The 23189-nt window shown below is 39.6% G+C and overlaps 1 long non-coding RNA gene across 3 annotated transcripts in view; it reads right to left on the reverse strand.

The window, feature by feature from the left end:
- LOC130456471 (uncharacterized) overlaps positions 1-23189 on the reverse strand; it is a 51322-nt gene that overhangs the window by 12497 nt on the left and 15636 nt on the right. For all 3 annotated transcript variants that reach the window (XR_008915367.1, XR_008915368.1, XR_008915366.1), the window contains exon 3: positions 7361-7454. This is a non-coding gene — a long non-coding RNA (uncharacterized LOC130456471). The remainder of the gene's footprint in view (positions 1-7360; positions 7455-23189) is intronic.

A 23189-nucleotide genomic window follows, 5' to 3' on the forward strand; every position in this document is an offset into this window, starting at 1 on the left:
ACAGATAAGAAAACTGAGGCAAATAATGATTGAGTGACTTGCCTAGGGTCACAGAACTAGTAAGGACCTGAGGTTGGATTTAAACTTGGATTTTCCTGACTCCAGGGCCAGCTCTCTATCAAGTTCTCTGCACTAACCAAGCAGTGGATTTTTCTTCTAAAAAATACATTTTTATTGAAAGAAATACAATATAACCATCAAATAATAGATCGTATCAGCAAATAAATATAACAGCTTTTTAACAAGAGGCATGTTTCTTTGTAGTGATACTTCATATAATGAAAAACTAAAAGTCAATTGGTTTTTATTTCTGCTAAGTAGAGTTTTCCATATGAATTAATTTCTCCTTGTCTTCATAATTCTTTTTAATGGATGGTATATTCCTTTAATTTCCTGTTTTTGTATGAGTCTAAGAACAGTAACAGAAATATTTGAAAAATAACTTATGTGTGTCCACCTCCAAAGAAAGATATCTGGGAATTTTAATGTAACAAATAAACAAACATAATTTTTTAAATGAGTATAAGAATAGTAAGAAAGTCAGTTTGGCTACACCTTAGGGTATGTGAAAGACAGTTGTATATAAGGCTGGAAAAGGAAACTGTTCCTAGCTGTGTAACTGTAGACAAGTCATTTAACTCAAACTGCAGAGGGTGGGAGGAAGGAAGGAAGGAAGGAAGGAAGGAAGGAAGGAAGGAAGGAAGGAAGGAAGGAAGGAAAGAGAAGAGAGAAGAAAAAGAAAGAAAGAGGAAGGAAAGGAGGCTGGTGTTAGATTGTGAAAGATTTAAATGCTAAATAGATGATACCATGAGCTGTTATAGCCTCAGGTAGCTCTCTAAGTATTAACATCAAGGATAAAATGCTTCTGTTTAGGTTGAGGGAATTCTTGCACTCTATAGGGAGCTATTGGAACTTACTGATTTTGGAAGGGAAATGACATGTTTAGACCTTCAAGTTAGGAAGATCATTAATTTAGGGGCTTTGGGGATAATGGACTAGAGAAGGGGAGAGACTGGAAATAGGAGGACCAACTAGAAAGCCATTGCAATGGTCCAGAGTGAGAAATGATGAGGACCTGAATTAGGATGAAAGATGTACAAGCAAAAAGAAAGAAGTGAGTGATCAGTGTTGTGAGATCAAAACAACAAGATTTGGCAGTTGTTTGTATATGTGTATATTAGTGAGGAGTTAAGATGACACTCAGGTTGTATATTGCAGGGATTGAAAAAATGGTAGTCCCCTAACAGAAATAGGAAACTCACAATTCAGATCATAATCATAACCCATTCATGCCTGTTATTCTTGTGAGACTCACTACTACGACCAAAATGAAAAGGGTGGGCTGGGCTGGGGATAAGGTTCTTATTTACTGGTCATTGCTCCAGAGACAACCTCCAAATGTCACCTGCCATTACCATGAGGTTCTATAGGGAAAAGAGGGTGGCCATGTTAAGAGTGGGGAGAATATTTCCATTAGTACCTATGCAATTGCTACTTCAGGTACCTAAATTGAGGCTAGATTATAAGAGAAGGGAAATAAATATTAAGCTCCCAACATGTTCCAGGCACTGTGTAAGTGCTTTACAAAATTAATCTCATTTGATCTACATAACTTCCCTAAGGGAGCAATGACTAATGCTCAATGAAAGGAAGTAGAGTGTAGCACTGATTGGGAGTTTACATTGTGCTGGGAGAGATGGGAGTCGAGAAGTATGAGTTATAGTGGATGAAGGGGAGGTACGGCTGTGTTGGAAACCAGTGCTAGACTTGGCCATTTTGTGAGGAATGGGATATGATCTAGTTTCCCATCTTTCAATTAGTTGATCACACATCTTGTGGGGTCATAACCAAGGCCCCTACTTTGAATCTTGAGGAGCAGAGACACACATCACTTCAATCAATGCCAATACAGCAAAAACCTATGATTTCTCTCACAGTCTGAACAGGTTCAGCCATGATGTTAATGCTTAGAGAGCTGAGGCTAGGAAAGGTTAAGTTCTATGCTCATCCCCATGTGGCAAGTGAATTCAGGCGTCCCTCCAGTTCCTAATACATAGCAGTTACTTAATAAATGTCTGCTGGGCAAGTTTGGGTTCCTGACTCTAAGCCCAGGCTTCTGTCTATTCTGACAAACTGCTTTTCGATCGAAATAACAGATAATAATAGCAGAGTCTGGTTAGCTTTGGAATATAATCAGAGGTACGCAGGCAGACATGTATTACCTCAAACACACAACTTCCTGGCACTATGGCCTATTTGACACAACCCTATTAGATCAAATGTGATAATATATTTAAAACACTGTCAACTTTTTTAAAAATTCAAACAAAAATTTTTATAACATTCATTTAAAAAAAACTCTTGCTTTCCATCTTAGAATCAATGCAGAAGAGCAGTGAGGGTGAAACAATGGAGGTTAACTGATTTTGCCAGGGTCACACAGAAAGGAAGTGTCTGAGGTTGGATTTGAACCCAGGACCTCTCATTTCTAGCCCTGGCTCACAATCCACTGAGCCATTCAGCTGCTATTATTGTTAGTTGATTCATATGATCACAGATTTAAAACTGGAAGGAATCTTAAAGGTCATCTAGTCTAGATGAGGAAATCGAGACCCAGGGAGATTAAGTGACTTAACCAAGATGATATAAGTCTTTTAACTCCTAAACTAGGGCTCTTTCTGCTATACTATAATGTCTCTCCCTCCAAAGCTGCTAGGTCATGGAGGGGAAGAGAAGAAAGAAGGAAAAATCCCCAAAGTTCATTCGTAATTGAGAAATCATTATAGGGATGACCAGTTGGGGATCATTTAAGGCCAATTATGACAATGTTTACTTGACACCCTTGTTCTCGACCACCATAGGTCTTCAATATGACTTTTCTTTACATATATCTCTCTTCTCTGATTCATATACCCTTCCATGCCTTCACTACTACCAATTGCATCCTTCATGGTAGAAAAGGAGGGAATGTGACGAGGTTACCTAAGCAGATATTCACTTATTCCAAGCTGTCCGTGCAATATTTTTCATCAGCCTTATCCTTCAGGATGACAGGAAGAGCCTGCACAAATAGTAGGTTGTGCCCTTGGCTCTATAACATTGTTGTTGATGTCCCCTTGTGTTTTTCTGGTTGTCTGGGGTATCTGGGCAGAACCATTACTTGCCATTTTTGTGACTAAGATAAAGCAGGGGTAAGGTAGAAACTCCTTGAAACAAAGGCTTTCTTGGTTTGCTTGTTTTGAGACAGAGTATCCGGCACAGTGGCCCGATCTTACTGCTGATCAGTAAGGAAGCTGTAACAATTTCATTTCCAGCTTGGGTCAGTGGTCCCCACTTTAGGCAGTCTGGTGGTCCCATGACCCTAGAGGCTCACTGTATTTGTGTCAGACTTCAGTCAGATAATCCAATTGGCTTTAGTCTGTTGAAGTTCAGAACTCCAAACCTCAAGTCCATCAGCATCAGCTTCTCCATTCCAGGCTTTACAAGTGTGCACTGGTCTCAAATCAAAATTTTAAGACAAATTCATTTCATGGGGATAAGAAGTGGGGTGGAAAGAAACTTCTGGGCATTGCCCTATTTGAAAAGGCCTAGAGATCCAAGGGGGAGGGGAAGGAGAAGAAAGTTGGAGCAGAGCCAGGCAGAAAGAGTTCACTTGGAGTGTACTTACAGGAGAAAGCTCTATCATCTGGTACTTTACTGTTTTAACTGATTAATCTTGGTATATAGATGCCATGCTCAGTTGTTTCTATGCTACCCAAAGTTTGCAGGGCAGCTAGGAGTCTCAGTGGATTGAGAGCCAGGCCTAGAGATGGGAGATCTTGGGTTCAAATCTGGTCTCAGAGACTTCCTAGCTGTGTGTCCCTGGGCAAATCACTTAATCCTCATTGCCTAACCCTTGCTACTCTTCTGCCTTAGAACCAATACACAGTATGGAAAGAGTACAAGTCAACCAATGAATAAGCAGTCAGTATGCACCAGTTGTATGCCACACAGTGTAGTAGAGACTGAGGATACAAAGACAAAGAAGGAAACAATCCCTGTTCTCAGGGAACTTTGAAAGAGGAGACAACAAACACATAATTATATAGTGAATAAATAGAAAGAGAATAAATAGAAACAAATACAAGGTAATTAAGTGCAAAGTAGTTAGGGAAGAAGGGATGGGGGTAGAGGAGGGAATCAGAAAGGGCTTCATGTAGAAGATGGTGCTTGAGCTGCATCATGAAGGAAGAAAGGGATTGTGAGAGACTGAAGTGGTAAAGGAGAACATCCCACCCCTGAAATGCCAAGGCAAAAGCTCAGAAAATAGAGATAGAGTGACTCTAATGAGAAACAGAAGGGCTAATTGGTCTGGATTATGAAGGAAGGGAAATAATGTCTAATGGGGGCTGAAAGGATAGGTTGGGGGCAGGTGGAGCAGGGCTTTCAAGGCCAAACAGAAGAGTTTCTACTTGAACCTAGAGACAATAGGGAGTCTTTGGAGTTTATGGATAGTGGAACAATATGTTTAGATAAGGAAAATTACTTTGACAGCTGTATGGAGAATGCATTGGATTGGGACTGAACCATACATAGGCAGTGAGACCAATTAGTGCAATAAATCCAATCAAGGTCTTCTAAATTTGAGTACCCTAGGACAATGTCTCCATCACCCTACCCTAGTTATTTCCTTTTCTTTGTGGTCTTTTAACCTCTTGTCTAGTCTATTTCATCTCCCATTTTCCCCAACTTTTCTCTGCTCTTAGTGAATAGGAATTTTCTTTCTGCAATATTCTCCCACTTACTCCAATCCAACTGCCTTTCCCCTTTGTTCTCCAAAATTCTAGGAAAACTCAGAGGAGGATATCTGTTTGAGCCTGAAAGGGGGAAAGTTGACACAGGGACACATTTATATAAAGGTAGTATTGCAAGGTTTTTAGACAAGAAGAATGAATTTGAGAACATTCAGCCTAGAAAGGCCATCCCAAAGTTTCCCACAGAGTTTTTCTTTGGATGAAAATTGATCAGCCTCAACTCCTCTAGGCCCAGAGGAATAATTTAGCCCCCAGGAGGACTAAGGTAGCTGAGCCGGTTCTAATTAGCTTTGAGACAATGATGGATTAGGAAGTCTGAAAAGATGAGATAAAATAGACCCAGGACACCAGAAATTGGCAAGATCATAGGTGCAGAGCTGAAAGCAACCTTTGAAGTTATGAAGTCTAACTTCCTCATTTTCTGGATAAGGAAACTGATGCTCAAAGAAGTTAGATAACTTGCCTAAAATTGCATAGGTAGCAATGAACAGTGCTGAGATTTGAACTCAGATGCTGTCATCCTAGATTTAGTACTCATTCCCCTCTACCATGCTTTCCTGTGTTTCAGAATCCACAAGAAAAAAGAGGAATCCCTTCTGAATCTCTGGAAACTCTACGTAGGGGTGTCCTTCTGAAACAGGATGGAAAATTTGCCCTCTTGTCACTCATACCCCTAACTATGTTACAAAGTTATTTGTGTTATACCTAATGTTGAATGTCCATTGTAGGTCAGTAGGTACTAGGTAGGGAGGCATTTTTTGATCATTAGAAGACTAATGGTTGCATCGTTACACTGTTATCTCTTACTGTGTAACGGTAGCTTTTCTTGTAAATACATTGAGTTGTTTATCAACCAAGTGTTTGGAAGTGTTGGGGTAGGTAGGAAATGAGGCAGAGCAGAATTCCATAAAGGAGAGGAAGGGGCTATTTGGAGTTGGTAAAGGATATCAAATGATAGAACAGTACTATCAACTAAATCATGCCTAAGGATTGCTGACAGCCATGTATTGACTAAGAAAACCATATGTTAACATTATCTATGTTCTACTGTATTTGAATCTATTTTCTTAATATCTCTCAATTGCACTTTTACCTGGTTTGGGCCTCACTCAGGAGTATTGCAGGCTGCAGTGTAGCAAGAAAGGCAAATGACATTTGAGACCTGTTCACTAGGAGACTCCTTTGACCTCTATTGCATCATGTTATATTTGCAAAGAAAAATCCAGTTATGCAATACAGTGTCCCCCTGTAGCAATTCTTCAGGGCTCTTTGGTGACATAGAACATTTTACTAGCCTCTTTGCCTCTCTTTCCAAACCTTAACCATATTTCTGTGTTGTCTGCAGGGTCATATCGCCCCCTCAAATCTGACTGTGACCATTCCCAGGATGTTGAGCCATTAAAAAGAGTTTCCAGGGATCTGTGCCAGTCTTTTTTTTTTTAACTCTTATTTTCTCTCTCAGAATGGGTACTAAGTATTGGTTCTAAGGCAGATGAGCCATAAGGGCTAAGCAATTGGAAATAAGTGACTTGCCCAGGGTCACACAGCTATGAAGTGTCTGAGAGAAGATTTTAATCCAGGACCTCCTAGCTCCAGGCTTGTCTTTCTATTCACTGAGCTACCTAGCTGTCCCACATATCATTCTTTTTTAGAATGAATAAAAGGAATGAAGAACTGAGGGAACTTGTAGAAGAAGAAACATCTTTTCTGGAAAAATGTCAGTTATTTCCCCAGGCCTGTGGCCCATGCCTCCAAACCCATTTGAGTATCAGTATAATTCTTGAGGGCAATTTGGTGTCCTTTGGATTAGTTAGTCTTGTCATCTATAGATCATACCAGGTCTCCATCTCTCCATGTCTTGTCATTACAGACATTTTGGGACTTGCATTTTGTCTTTTGGGACTACAAGAAAGAAGTGGAAAACACAGGTCAGGGAACCAAATCTATATATCTAGTTCTAATGTCTCACCTGATCTCCAGTTCTGATAATTCCTGGCGCTTCTCCACCTAGATGTCCCATAAGCGGTTCAGATTGTTTTTCTAAAATGAAACATGTATTCCCCATATAACTCACTTCCTGCTCTATTTCTTTGGAAAGCACCACCATCCTTCCAACTTGTCTAGGTTTACAACCTTGGAATCATCCTTGGCTTCCTCTCCTCCCACCACCATCTCCACATCCAAGCAGTTGCCTAGTCTTATCAATTCTTACTCCACAATCTCTCACATTTATCAAGCACCCAAGAAACACCACCCCAATTCAGCTCTTGATTGGACTATAACAATTACCTCCCTAATCTTTCTCTTCTCCAAACCATCCTTCAAACCATTGCCAAAACAATTTTCCTAAAACAAAGTCTAACAATGCTTAAAAAGCTTCAGAGGCTCCCAAGGATGACAATAATAGTTGGCTTCTATATGGTTCTTATGATGTGCCAGTAGCTGGGCTAAGCACTTTACCATCCTTACTTCATTTCATACTCAGAATAGCCCTAGAAGAGATATGCTATTATTACTCCCATTTTACAGATGAGAAAACCAAGGCAAACAGGAATTAAGTGACTTACCCAGGAACATGAAGAAAGTGTCTAAGGCTAGATTTGATCTTAGGTCTTCCTGACACCAGAGTCAATGCTATATCCACTGTGCCACTTAGTTGTCCTAAAATAAAAGATACAATTCAAATTCCTCACTTGAAAGCTTTTCACAATCTAGTTCCAGCTTTATTTCTCATTATCCACTTTCAAGTATTTTTTCTCATTAAAATGGTCTACTGTCTGTTCCTTGTGAATGACATTCCGTCTCCTTCATGCCTTTGCATTGGGAACAAGGATGTTCCTCATGCTTGTAATATAATCCTTCCTTTAGCCTGGATATTTCAAGGAACAGTCATAGAATACCTACACTTACTCTGAAGTGGGAAGAAGATTATTCAGAAGCAGGTTCACTCTTTTCCCTATCCCCTACCAGGGAGGTTGCCAGCAGAGTATGCTCTGAGGATGGGGCTTTCAGTCTCCTGTAATGTTTACTCCAAACCCCTTAAAATCCTTCACTTCCTTCAGGATTTAGTTCAGGTGCTACCTTTTCTATAAAACCTTTCCTGATCTATTTCACTGCCATTCTCCTGCAGCTGTCAGTGTTTCTCTCTCAAATTATGGGGATTGAGATTTGCTCATGCCCAGATCACCAACATGGAGGTACCTCTGTGGAGAGGACAAGGACCAGCTTTTGAGAGAAGGCCTTCTGTGTCCTTTTCCACATAGGTGGTAACAACCTCTTTCAACTGCTTACATAGCCAGAGCAGGCTTTATCTTTAAAATGACCAACCTGAGACTCAATGGATTGTGAAGAAAGGCTACTTTCCCTCCTTTTTAGATCCTGTGGCCCCAAGAAAGAGGCTTTAGGTCTTATGCTTTGTTCTGGTCTGTTCTGTTTGTCCTTTTCAAGTCTAGATATAGGCAATAGAATTTTCACTGGACTTGGAGCTTGGACCATGATGACCTTGGAGATAGGATTCCAGGCCAGATGTTGCAAAGAAGTCTGAAAAGCCAGAGTATATGAGTCCAAGGAGGTCTTTGGACTTGGAACTTGGGAGGACTATGCTAGGTAGGAAATGAGCTAAACTATGAACTTAATCCCCCTCCCCTCCACAGAGACTGAGTCCCACCATATTAGGAGGGGGGATATTTACATATTTGTTATAATAATGTATCTTTGAAGTAAACATTCCTTTGTAAAAGCTAATCTGACAGGTAAATGCTTAATTAGAATTGGGTTGTGGGAGACCCCCTAAAATTGGGGGAACAGTCTTGGTAAGAGCTTAAACCCATAACAGAGAGACTAAATACCCTAACTCTCCAATAAGAGTACTGGAAAAACCTAGAAGAGGGATTAAATGTAATATACCTGGCAGAGGAAGTTAAGATAGTTGTTATATTACTTTTATTTGTTTACCTTTGGACTCGTATATTCCAGAAGAGTATAATATATTAACGACATTTCACTTTTGCCTTTTTATTGCTCAAATCTAGCACCTTGCTTTGTGACTTTTGGAAGTGCCTTTATTGACTTGACCAGATCAGTCTTCAGGCTGTGTTTGAGAAGTGTCTGGCCTGAGATTTCTCCTGGTTATCGTTGGGATCAGTTCCCAACAGCAATGGACACTCACATAGAGAGAAGGTCTTACTTCTTGTGACCCAAAGGTAGACCCACTCACTATGGTGTTTACATAACTGGTCAGTCAAAATTACTGTAATCACCTCGTTGGAAGGCTTTAGGCCATTCTTTGTTAACTGCTAAAGTGAAAAGGACAGAAAAGAAATGATGAAATATTGATTAAGTTGTCTTTTGGTTCTCCATGATGGTTGCTTTGGAAAGGTGCCTGAACAGAAATCTCCTTTCATGTGCCTTGCTAATGCCACTCCATTGATCTTCCTGAGAAGGCTGCATTTACAAGGATTTTTTTGTTGTTATTGTTTTGATATAGCCATTAGAAAGACACAGTTGATAACAATTTTTTTTAAACCCTTACCTTCTGTCTTGGATTTAATACTGTGTATCGGTTCTAAGGCAGAAAGAAGAGCAGTAAGGTCTAGACAGTGGGGTCTAAGTGACTTGCCCAGGGTCACACAGCTAGGAAGTGTCTGAGGCCACATATGAACCTAGGATCTCCCATCTCTAGTCCTGGCTCTCCATCCACTGAGTCACTGCCCTGATAACCAATTTTTTAAAAAAGACAGTTGATGTGAAAATGAAAATTGGGGGAAGGGAGAGAAAAACTTTTCAGGAGTCATTTCCTCCAGTGAATTTGAACAGCTTAAATATTGTGTTGTTAGCCTCAGGCAGCATTGTTTGCTTGATTTCCTAAAAGGATTGGAGGATGAGAATAGAAAAGAGGGTCTGTGAAAGAATCAAAGTGAAAATTATTGTCCTTTTTCCCCGGCATCCTCTTCTTGCCCTCTTTCTCCTCCTCCTTCTCTTTTCTTCTTGTAAAAGCAGTTTCACCCTCCTTACCTCCCCAGGGACCATACACACCTGAGATCTTGACTTTCTCTCATATCTCCTCTGGCTGGTTGGCTAACCTTGCACTTTCAGGATTCTAGCTAGAGGGCAGTATAGGTTTAATAAGATCCCAGAGGTCTGCCAATTCGTGGCCTCTTAGCTCCTTCCTGGTAAAGACATCCTCCCCCTCTCTTGCTTCTTAGCCTGGGTCTGTGATTCAATTTTAGAGCCCAGAACTGCAGCAGGGAAGAAGCAAAAGGGAAGGTGATTTAATCTGACAGCAACTGTTTGAAGTGATAATCAAATTTCATGGCACCATGGGTATTCAAGAGGAGCCTGGGGAAACGACACACTAGTCTGGGAATTAGGAGATCTGGGTTCTGGTCCCAGGTTTGCCATTCAGTCTACTAGCTATGGCAAACCCCACCACTTCTCTGGGCCTCAGTATCCCTATCTGAAGGATTCTTGATTGTTCTAAAAAGGTAAATTGTTATTTCACTTCAATTCAATCAGTATTCAAGAGCCTGCTACCTATTAGGAAGGTACTGTACAAGCCTGTGAGTACAAAGACAAAAAATGAAAGGCTTTACCCTCAAGAAACTTACATCCTACTGAGGGGATACAACTGCACACACACGCACGCGCGCACACACACACACACACACCTACAGACACACACACAAAGAATATAAAAGACATGCAAAGTTATAATTTATTTTTTAAATGTCTGATGATTTTTTAAATATTACCTTTATTTCCAAATTCTCTCTCCTCACTCCCCTACCCAGCAAGCAGTCCTTTGTAATGAAACATTAAAAAGGAAAGGGGGATGAAAAACATAATTTATATATACATATATTTTGGTCAAGTGATGCCTTCTATAGTGGAGGGAGGAAAGAAAGCAGGTGAGATACCTGGAAATTTTAATTTGGCCAATGAATAAATTAACTAATTTTTTAAAAAGGAAGTGGGGGAGGAGAAAAGACTGTTCAGCAAACCACCATATAAGTGATTTTGATGGTGTATGGACTAATCTATACCCTGCTCTATCCCTGTAATTCTTTTGGGACAAGTATAGTCATTAAAATTACACTATTTTCAATTTGGGGGTTGTTGTATTTTTTAATATAATTTATTATTTTTATTCTTTCAAATTTGAAGTATTTTTAATTAATTTTCCCTTCCTGCTACTCCCCTTGAGCAAAATAAAAAAATTTTTAATTAAAAAAAAACCTTCAATGCTTATCTACATAATCCAGTAAAACAAATGCCCATATTTACCATGTTTCTCTACATTTTAGGAGAAGGAACTTAATGGCCTATTTTTGTTTTTTTAATTTACATTGTTCAAGACCTTATATAAGGTTATTTTATTGTTTCTGCTTATTTTGTTCTGTTTTAGTTCATATAAATCTTCCCATGTTTGTTTATTTGTTTTTTTTGACAGGACCTATGATTGATTTCATGAGGAGATCTCCAGTGAAACAGCTGTATTATTCTTTAATTAATAATCTTGGACAGTTGGCTAGGGTAACTGAGAGGTTAAATGATTTGTCTAGGGTTCCATAGATGGTATAACAGCGAGGTCTGAGGCTGGATTTGAACCCAGGTCTTCTTGATTCCCTGACCAGTTCTCTACTACACCATGTTGTCACTTCCTATTCTTCTTTTAGATCTCATTTGTCTTTTCCTGAAAGAGAAATTTTCTCTTACATTCTATAGTCATTTCCCCAAACATCTACTTTGTTTTTAATTCTCTGAAACCATTAAAAAAAAAAAAGCTGCTGTGAATATTTTGGTGTATATGGGACTTCTGCCTTTGACTTTCTAGTTTTATGTAGACTTAATACTAGGCTTTCCAAATCAAAGGATATGAATGTTTTCGTCATTTCCTTAGTATAATTCCAAATTGCTTTCCAGAATAGATGGGCCAATTCACAGTTCCACCTACAGTGTACTAGAGAATTAGTCACAGTCCTTTCAACACTGACTATTCTCATCTTTTGCCATCTTTGCTAATTTGCTAGATATGATGTAAAATCTCCAACTAGTCTTCTTTGCCCTTCTCTTATTATAAATGATTTGGAATAATCTGTCATATGGTTAGTAGTTTGTAATTCTGTTTTGTGAACTATTTGTTTCTATCCTTTCCTTATCCACTGAAGAATGTCTCTTGGTCCTTCCTGGTTGGGACAATTTATTGATCGAAAGAAACAGAAGAAAAAAAAGATAATTGTTTAGGAAACAGTGAAAAATCAACCACACCCCCAAAAAGACTCCTCTTAGAATAAAAATGGCCAAAGTGTACTGTTTCATAGTATCTGATAGTTTACATATGATTGTCATGAGAAATTAAGATTGAAGGAAAGCAAAAAACTTGCGGAAAAAATTTACAGCAAGTTTCTCTGATAAGGGTCTCATTTCTCAATTATGCAGAGAACTGAGTCAATTTTTAAAGAATATGAGTCATTCTTCAATTAATAAATGGTAAAATGAACAAGGAGTTTTCAGAAGAAGGAATTAAGGCTAGCATCATATGAAAAAATGTTCTAAATCGCTATTGATTTGAGAAATGATAATTAAAACAACTTTGAGGGGGAAGCTTGGTAGCTCAGTGGATTGAGAGCCAGACCCAGAGACAGGAGGTCCTGGGTTCAAATCTGATCTCAGACACTGCCTGGCTGTATGACCCTGGACAAGTCACTTGAACCCCCATTGCCTAGCCCTTGCCACTCTTCTACCTTGGAACCAATACACATTATTGATTCTAAGATAGAAGGTAAGAGTTTTAAAAAAAAACAACAACTTTGCGGTACTACATCACATTTATCAGATTGGCTAAGATGACAGAAAAGGAAAATGACAAATATTGGAAGGGCTGTAGAAAAATTGGGACACATGCACTGTTGGTGGAGTTGTAAACTGATCTAATCACTCTAGAGAGCAATTTGGAACTATGCCCAAAGGTCCTTAAAACTGACCCAGAAATACCATTCCTCTATCTCTATCCCAAAGAGATAAAAGAAAAAGGAAGCAGGCCTATATGTACAAAAAATTTTATAGTGCTCTTTTTGTGGTGGCAAAGAATTGGAAATTGAGGGATCCATTGAAAATAAATTGAGATAGAAAGTTAATAAATAACCTCTGACACTTTTGTTACTATGGGACAATTGTGTATTTCCTTTGTTGGGAGGAGGAAGAGAAGGAGAAGAGGAAGAAGGGGAGGATGAGGGGAAAAGAAAGAAAGAAAGAAAGAAAGAAAGAAAGAAAGAAAGAAAGAAAGAAAGAAAGAAAGAAAGAAAGAAAGAAAGAAAGAAAGAAAGAAAGAAAGAAAGAAAGAAAGAAAGAAAGAAAGAAAGAAAGAAAGAAAGAGAGGAAGAAAGAGAGGGAGGGAGGAAGGGAGGAAGGAAGGAAGGAAGGAAGGAAGGAAGGAAGGAAGGAAGGAAGGAAGGAAGGAAGGAAGAAAAAAGAAAGAAGGAAAGGAGGAAAGAAGGAAAGAAAGAAAAAGAAAGAAACAGATAGACAGATGATGATATGCTATAGAAAGAATAGCTGGAAGGGAGACAGAGGATACTAATAATTTCCCAATTTTCAGATCTCTAGAAACAATTAACTTAGTTGTGGGTATAATAAATGTGAAATCTTTTCTAAATAGCCAGCAAGATATGATACTAGAGGAAATGAACCTTTTTTGAAGATTGACAATCTTGAAATAAATGAAGCTATAGACAGAAAGGAAATATCAGCTAAATAGAAGGATGGCTCATAGGTTCTCCTAGAGAAGCAAATAATAAATAAAGACATTGATAAAGTTAGTTTTATCATGGGTTCAGAGGCAACAAAAAATTTCTCATTCCTTCCTTCTTTCCCCTGTTGACTCCTCCTTTAGCCACAAACCATACTAAAACCTTTTGAGCCACCAATCATTGTGCTAAGAGCTTTACCCTTATTGCATTTGATCCTTGCAATAGCCCTGTGGAGTAGGTACTATTAATATCCCTATTTTGCAATTGAGGAAAATTAGGCAAGAAGAGGTTAAGTGACTTGTCCTAGGGCACACTACTAGTAAGTATTTGAGGATAATTTTTTTTTTAAAACCTTACCTTCCATCTTGGAGTCAATGCTGTGTATTGGCTCCAAGGCAGAAGAGTGGTAAGGGCTAGGCAATGGGGGTCAAGTGACTTGCCCAGGGTCACACAGCTGGGAAGTATCTGAGGCTAGATTTGAACCTAGGACATCCCATCTCTAGGCCTAGTTCTCAATCCACTGAGCTACCCAGCTGCCCCCTTGAGGATAAATTTGAACTCAGATTCTTCTGAGTCTAAACCCAAACCTCTGTCTATGGTACCACTTAGCTACTCATTGATACCACAATAAGAGCTGCTGTGAAAATGTTTGTATATCTGGGTCCTTTTCCTCTTTGATCTCTTTGGTGTATAGGCTTGGCAAGGGTAGTGCTGGTCAAGGGGGCATAAGGAGTTTTAGGGAATAGTTCTAAATAACTTTCCAGAATTACTGGACCAAGTCATAGCTCTACCCACAAAGCCAATTTTCCTGTAGTTTTTCCAACATTTATCATTTTCCTTTTTTTGTCTGCGTAACCAATCTGATCATTTTGAGGTAGAACCTCAGAATTATTTTAATATAATGTATAATTTAATATAATATAAAACAATTTATTAATATATAATATGTATTAATATAAAATTTAATCTAAAATGTACTTTTATGTAAATTGCCTGATTTGACTCTAGAAGATAATCAGTTTAAGTACGGCTACCCTGCATTTTACAAATAAGAACACTGAGGTTCAGAAGCATTAAGTCACCAATTAAGAAGTATTAGACTGAGACTAGACCCCAGTTTTTCTTCCTTTAAAATTATTTAGTGTTTCTACTGTATGTATAAGGGATTCCCCAGTGAGATTTTGGCAAACATTCAAGGTCAGCATAGGTGAAAATACAAAAAGAAATACTGAAAGATTAAAAAGGGGGAAATCTTCACTAGCTTAAAAAAAAAAAGTCATCCTCCATCCTATAAAGGATGGGAGATGTGAATACCTTAAATGCACAGGAAGAGGCCAGCAATACAATGAAAGTGTCTCCAGGGCACAGACTGCAGCCCCACCTTTGTCCCTAGCTACTTACCTACTTAAGATTCCTCAAAAAGGGTAAGAAGTGAAAATGATGAATTGAAACTAATCACTGCATCTCAGGCAAGCCATCGCCAGCTGTCCTGACCTTTGTTTTGCCACAGGACTTGATTGACTCAGTAAGGCTGATAACTTTGTGAAACTGCCTCACTTAAATTCAATTCACATACAAGTTGAGATATCATCCTGTGCTGTCATTGGTCCTCTTCAAAAACAAGGGCCAACAACAAGAACCCCAAATTACCAAGGGATGTCTTAAGGAGGGAAGGAGTTTTTGAGGCAGAATGAATTTTGTCTAAAGGAGAGCCTAACAGAATCAGAGAGGGAATTAAAAGGAAGAAAATTCTGCAGACTCTAATCTAAAAGTTGTTGCCCCAGCTGAGGGAGGCCATTAGCTCTCCAGATGAAGAAAGTACCACAGTACCACCACCAGCACCCCCAACACAGCCAGTGGCTAAAGATGGACAAGAGACTGCAGATGCCCATTAAAGAGAGAAACCAGTGGATAGACATTGCACTCTAAGAAGAGCCCAAACAACTTACTTGTCCCAGCCTGGCATCAGCTGCCCAGTAACAAACCAGCTTGTTTGAGCCCCATCTGGCAGCCAGTAGCTTGTCAGGCAATGCCAAGCAATGACTACCTAACAACAAAATAGCTTGTCCAGTCTCATCTAACAACCACTTGTCCAGTGGCAGAGGGCCCTGCTGAACTCCACCTGGTATTCATTGTCCAAGAGTCTGGTGAGGAGTCTACACAACCACTAAATGACCTGTTTAACTTAGCACTAGAGTGTCATGTCTCAGCTCAGCTGCCACTCCAGCGGGGAACTCTTCTCTGCAAAGAGCCAGTTCAGCTGAACAGCTGAGTGATTCATAGTAAACTTTTTTCTGGAGAGAGAAAAAGACATTGATGACATAGTTCCAGGGTTTTGAGTTGTCTCGGCACAAGTGTTTCATACAAGTGTGCCTGGCAACCATTGTATTTAAATTTTACCATTCTTCTCCTCTCCTGGACTCTGTGTATGTCTGTGTGTCCTGATTTCTTTTTGTTTTTTGGGAAGGGTGGAGAGGGAAATATTTTATAACTATCACCCTTGCCATGCCATTTGAGTCAATGCCTTGGCTAGTGAACTAAGTGAGTCTACTGGTTAATTAAAAAGGGTGGGGGCTCAAAAGCTAGTTAGTATTTAATAAGAGAGAGCAACCCATAGAATTATCCATAAAACTCTTGAGAATAATGATAGCCACTCCTTTAGGGACCCAACCTGCCAGTGATAGTCAGAGTTGAAGAATTACACATACATCTGGGGAAATTTGATTGTTTGGAACATCAGCCCTCACCTTGTTTAGAATCAAAACTGGAGTGAATTAGGATCCAGGAATTCTAAGTTTCCAGTTATTGCCCATTCCATCAAGCTACCCCCCTAACATTCAAAGTTAACAGGGTTAGGGGTGAAGAAATAGCTGGGACTTTAGGATAGCCTGACTTGAACTTGAGAAATACTGTTTCTGAAGCATACTTGTGAATTGCCTGGGTGCCAGATGAGCTTCCTGCCCCTACTCCCTTTCCTAACCATCTGTCCATAACATTTTTTATCTATGATCTTATTTTACTACCCAGTTTTCCCATCTCCTCCTCACTGACACGAACATACTCAATAATCCTCCCACCTTTTTTTTCCCCAATCTGTGATTGCAACTTCTACCCTCTACCCTCCAAGAGAGGGAGTAAGGTAATACAAGATATTGGAAGATTCTCAGAATGTCCTCCCAATACACTGAAATCTTCTAATGCCCAGAAGTCCTTTTCTAGATCTATGACTCAATACTCAGGCATTTATTAGCCTTGGTGAGTAAGTTAGGTCCTTAGAGGGATGAAGTGCCAATTTTCTTATGAATGCTCTGGACTTTGGTTATGACCCCTCACACAGTAACAGTAGAGCTAATGGTCTGCCTTCCTTTGAAGAGTGGATCAGGAACAATAATCAGTACCCCTGGGTGTGGAGAGGTGGGGTGACTTGGAGGATCACATTTACTATTTGGCTCAGGCTTCCTAGATTTGGTTCTTAGGGCAAGACTTAGTCCTTTAGGAGGAGACCCTTCAGCTACTATTACTTCCTTTTAAAAATTTAAACCCTTACTTTCCATCTAAGTAACAACTCTAAGACAGAAGGATAAGGGCTAGGCAAATGGGATTAAGTGACTTGCCCAGAGTCATACAGCTAGGAAGTATCTGAGGTGAGATTTGAACCCAAGTCCTTCTGATTCTAGATTTGATGTTCTATATACTACACCACTTAGCTGTCCCTACTATTGCCACAATTTATTCATCCATTCCCAATTTATGGTCATCTCCTCAATTTCCAATTCTTTGCAACCACGAAAAGGGCTGCTATAAATATTTTTGTATAAGTAGGTCATTTCTCCTTTTTTAATTTTCTTTTTAGGATACAGACCTAGTAGTGGCATGATAGGATCAAAGGGTATGCTTAATTTTATAGTCTTTTGGGCATGAACTGCTATGTTAGAGTAGTTACATAAACATCACAAACCAAAGCTCCTTGTTGATTTTCACACCTAAATCGTACTGAGAAAAACAAAAAACAAAATACTGATTTGTTAGAGATATCTGAGTATAAAAGAAAGTCCTGAATAAATCATCATTTTAGACATACAACAGTCTCAAAGAGAACCACACAGATTAATGATACACTGCTTAAATAATGCTAAAATCACCATGATATAAAAAACAAAGGTAGTGAGTGGTTTTCTTACTACTGTTAGAGTGCAGGAAAACCTAAGTTCAAATCTGGCCTGAGACACTACCTGTGCAACCCTGGGAAAATCATTTAACCCTGTTTCCCTCAGTTTCCTCATTTTTAAATGAGATAGAGAAGGAAATGACAAAACATTCCAGTATCTCTGTCAAGAAAACCAGAAATGGGGTCATAAAGAGTTGGACACAACTGAACAACTAGAATGATTATAGAATAGTTCTATATACTATACCTTAACACATTCGAATTTAACAACTAACCCTAAAGAGCTTGTGTAATAGTGTGTATATTTGAATAGATAGATAGATATCTAACTACACAGAGACAGAGAGATAGAGACACAGAGATGGAGGGAGATGGGGGAGAGAAGGGGGGAGAAAGAGAGAGAGGGAGGAAGGGATTGAGAGAGGGAGGGAGGGAGGAAGGGAAGGGGGAGAGAGAGAGAGAGAAAGAGAGAGAGAGAGAGAGATCTGGCTTTGATAGGAGAAAGAGAATAGTTTGGATTGCTTTGCTTTCAGGAAACTGAAGAGCTCTTTAACTGCCAAATTTCCCTAGAAAGCAAAGGCCAATCTTTTCAATACAAACATATGTACTAATCGTATTATGTGGCAAAGATCAAGAATGCCAAAGCTATCACACGTATCACACAGAGGGCAACAGTAACGTACATGGTACGTGTGAATAGGCTGTATCCTATAACTAGGAGTAAAGATTATCTTCAAGGAACTGTAAGGTTAGCCTTGCCTGTACCATTCTGTCACACTCCAAATGCCTTATTCAGCCTCTTACAGTTCCATAGGGCTTGCCTTACCCTGACCTGAGCACCCTCCATGCCTCTCTCCCACCCACCCCTTTTCTAGCCATTCACAGCTGCAGTGCCTGGAACAACTCCACTTGAAGCAGAACCCCTGTGGACAATGATAACCTATCTGAACTCATTCCTCAACAATTAATGTACTTCCACCTCCTTATACATACTCTTTCCTGGTGATTATGAACCTCCAGTTACCATTGTTCAAACTCTATTCTACTTCCTTCATTGACTGTTCCCTTGTTCCCACTTTCCTCATCCATCTCCTACCTCAACTTCCCACTTTAAAGTTACTCAGTACTTAGTACTTCTACTCTGCCCTCTGAAATGCCTACTCCATAGGTAACAACCTAGATTTCATCAGTTTTTAAAAACCTTTTCCTTCATATTAGAATCAGTACTGTACATTAGTTCCATGGCAGTAGAGTGGTAAGGGCTAGGCAATGGGGGTAAAGTGACTTGCCCAGGGTCACACAGCTAGGAAGTGTCTGAGGCCAGATTTGAACCCAGGATCTCCCACCTCTAGACCTGTCTCTCAACCCACTAAGTCACCTACTCTATCCACTGCCCTCTTGCCTTTGATCTTGTCATCACTTACATTTTCCACATCCATGTTTGTGAACTCTGAAATTCTTTCATTTGATTAAAATATGTTGTCATTTCACCTCTTCTTTTGCCTTGTGCTTCCAAACCCTGTTCTTCTATATTGTGACCTCCAATTCTTCTGCCCCTCATTTCTTTCCCAGGCTACCATCCCTGCACTGGCTATCCTCTTTTCCCTTCCTCATCCTGACCCCCTGATGAACCAGTTAAACTCTTCACTGTCCTCTTCTTCAATCCCTACTTCTTTTATCCTATCAAAGATCTTTTGTCCTGTGGAAGCCTTGGATTACTCCTACTATCTGTTGCCTTTACTCCTATACATGTGCTGTTAAATGAAGCTAGAGAAATGATAAAATTGTGCTGAACTCAATTACATGTTTATGTTACATAATCACAACTGGGTCCTCACTGCACCCAGGTAAACCTTGGAGAGATTGGGAATGTGTAATTCCTAATCAATTAATTTTTTCACTCACTATAGCCCTTTTTGAAGACTTTTTCATCAATCTTCAAGACTTCTATAGTCTTCCATCCCTCCCCCATCTCAGCTGAGAACCTGACTGCATGCTTCATTGGAAAAATTGAGCTGGTTCTCAAAGAGCTTCTTCCTCTTTCCCCTGTTCATCTTATATCACTTAAATGTGTAACTTTAAAAACTCGTATCTTTCATCTTAAAATTGATCCTAATGGTTCCGAGACAGAAGAATGGTAAGGGCTGGGCAATATCACTTGCAGAGGGTCAAACAAATAGAAAGTGTCTGAAGTCAGATTTGAAACCAGGACCTCCTATCTCTAGGTATTACTTGTTACATCTAATTTTTTTTTTTTTATTCCTGGGAAGAGGTTTATAAGAGAGGGTACCACAAAAAGATTCTTTTTTTTTTTTAACCCTTGCTTTCCATCTTAGAATTGATACCAAGTATCAGTTCCAAGGCAGAAGAGTAGTAAGGGCTTGGCAGTTGGGGTTATGTGACTTGCCCAGCATTACAGAGCTAGGAAATATCCACTAAGCTATCCCAATAAGTAACTCTTTATTTACCTGTTTCAAATGAATAGATGACCCTTCTCTTTGCCCTGACAAATGTTTGTATATGCACAAATAATCCATTCCATTTCCTTCTCCAGATTTCCCTTCTATTATCCTTAATCTCTCATTAATCTTCTATCGTGCCCACTTTCCCAGCTGCTTGCCTAGTGTAGATAAATTTGCCCCCATTCTCTCCCATCCTCAAAATACTATCATTTGATTAGTCCATTCCCTCTAGCTCTCGTCCTCTATCTCCTCTCCTATTTGTAGTTAAACTCCTTGAAAAGACTGTCTACCATAGATGCCACCAATTTGCTCTCACTCTCTCCTTAACTCTTTACATTCTGGCTTCCAGCCTTTTCATTCAACTGCAACTTCATTCTCCAAAGTTAGGAATGATCTCTTATTTGCTCAATCTGATGGCCCTTTCCTAACCTTCATCTGTCTTGACCTCTCTGCTGCCTACAACAGGACCCATCACCCTCTTCCCCTTGATACTTTCTTCTCTCTAGGTTCTCCTGCCACCTATTAGACCTTCTCATCTTCTTTGCTGGATCTCGAGCTACCATCTTGCCCATTATCTGTAGTGATCCTGCAAGCTTCTACCCTGGGTCTCTTCTTTCACATGGTGATCTCATCAGCATTCATGGTTTCAAGGATCATTTCTCTACAATTGACACATATCCTCTTGTCCAGCTTGCTCTCTGCTAACCACATATATCACTTCTCCAAATGCCTACTGGACATTTGAATTGGATATGAACATCTTAAGTTCAACGCATTAAAACTGAATTCATTCTCTTTCTCCCCAAACCCTGTCCCCTTCCTAACTTCCCCTCTTAGCTATTCCTCACCCATGATCTCCAATCTTCATGCTATTCTCCTGGCTTTTCCCAATACCTAGTATTGGCCTCTGATTCTTCCTTTAAGACTCAGTTCAAATACCACCTCTTCCAAGAGTGCCATCCTGGCTCTCCCAGTGGCTGCTACCACCTCATTGAACACAACCTGCCTTCTGCTATGTATTTATATTGTATCTTCTAATTTATAAATGTTATTTGTCTCATTATAATATAAGCTTTTTGAGGGCAGGGGTTGTTTTTGCTCTTTTTATTTGCATTCCTTCTTCTCCTTACCTCCTTAGTACACTACCTGTCACATAATAGGGACCTAATAAATGTTTGTTGACTGGGTGATTCTGAAAAAAAATTTGCAAATAGAAGTCAGATTCATTTGAGTACTTGAGAGTATGGTTGTGCTTAATTTGTATTTCATTCTTCTGGTTCTGTTATTGCTTCCTTCCCTTCTCACCCTCGTTGCATTGTCTATGTCATGAAACTTTCTCTCACTATAGATAGATAGATAGATAGATATAGATATAGATATTTTTAAAACCCTTATCTTCCCTCTTAGAATCAATTCTATGTATTGGTTCCAAGGCAGAAGAGTGATAAGAGCTAAGCAATAGGTTAAGTGACTTTCCCAGGATCACACAGCGAAGAAGTGTCTGAGGCCAGATTTGACCCCAGGACCTTCCATTTCTAGGCCTGGCTCTCCATCCACTGAACCACCTAGCTGTCCTCTCTATATTTCCTTATGTCTGTCTTGCTTTTTTTTTTTTGAGGACCAGACTTTGATTTCATTAATATAGGCAATGTCCAGATGAAGAAATTTCCTTCATCTGGGAAGATCTGTGCCCACTTTATGACTTGCAGTCCTAGGGAGTTTTCTAGGCACTCAGAGGTTAAGGATCCTGAGGTTTCCAAGTCACAGAGCTAATGTTTATCAAAGTATAACTTCAACCCAGCTCTTACTGTCTCAAGCCTACTTTCTGTCCACTGTACTCCGCTACCTCTTTTCCTCATATAACCTCTAACAAAGAACCATACTTTGAGAACAGCTGAGCTGGATGATCCTTTGGGTCCTTCCAGCTCTGGCAGTCTGAGATTCTGCAAGAGATGAGGGGCCCAAGTCCTAACCAGAGCATGTTTATAGGCTCCAAGACAGTAGGATGTGGTAGACCATTTACTAATGATCAAAAAGCAACAGGCCTTGCATTTAGCTGTACTCCCTTTCCCTCTGCTCTTCCCTTAAGCACACTTGGAACTGTTTGTTCATTTTCAATCTGTTTCTGCCTTTCTCTGTTGTCTTTTTTTTAAATTTAGAATATTTTTTCATGATTACATGATTCATGATCCCCCTCCTCCCCCTTCACTTTCTCTTCCCCCTTCCCAAAGCCAACAAGCAATTCCACTGAGTTAAACATATATCATTGTTTAAAACCTCTTTCCATGTTATTCATATTTGCAGTAGAGTGATCTTTTAATATCAAAACCCCAATCATATCTCTATTGCACTATGTGATAGAGTATATTTTTTTAATGCATTTCTGGTTCTGCAGTTCTTTCTCTGGATATGGAATAGCATTCTTTCTCACAGGTTCCTCTGGATTGTCCTAGGTCATTGCATTGCTGCTAGTAGAGAAGTCCATTACATTCTATTGTGCCACAGTGTATCAGTCTCTGTGTACAATGTTCTCCTGGTTCTGCTCCTTTCACTCTGCATCAATTCCTGGAGGTCTTTCCAGTTCACATAGAATTCCTCCATTTCTTTATTCCTTTCAGCACAATAATATTCCATCACCGATATATACCACAATTTATTGAGCCATTCTCCTAGTGATGGACACCCCCTCATTTTTCAATTTTCTGCCTCCACAAAGAGCACAGCTATGAATATTTTTGTACAAGTCTTTTCCCTTATCTCTTTGGGGTACAAACCCAGCAATGGTATGGCTGGATCAAAGGGCAGGCATTCATTTAAAGCCCTTGGGTATAATTCTAAATTGCCCTCCAGAATGGTTGGACCAATTCACAACTCCACCAGCAGTGTATTAATGTCCCAATTTTGCCACATCCCCTTCAACATTTATTGCTTTCCTTTGCTGCCATATTGGTCAGTCTGCTAGGTGTGAGGTGGTACCTCAGAGTTGTTTTAATTTGTATTTCTCTAATCAGGACAGATT

Source organism: Monodelphis domestica, chromosome 1 (assembly GCF_027887165.1).
Source record: "Monodelphis domestica isolate mMonDom1 chromosome 1, mMonDom1.pri, whole genome shotgun sequence".
NCBI lineage: Eukaryota > Metazoa > Chordata > Mammalia > Didelphimorphia > Didelphidae > Monodelphis > Monodelphis domestica.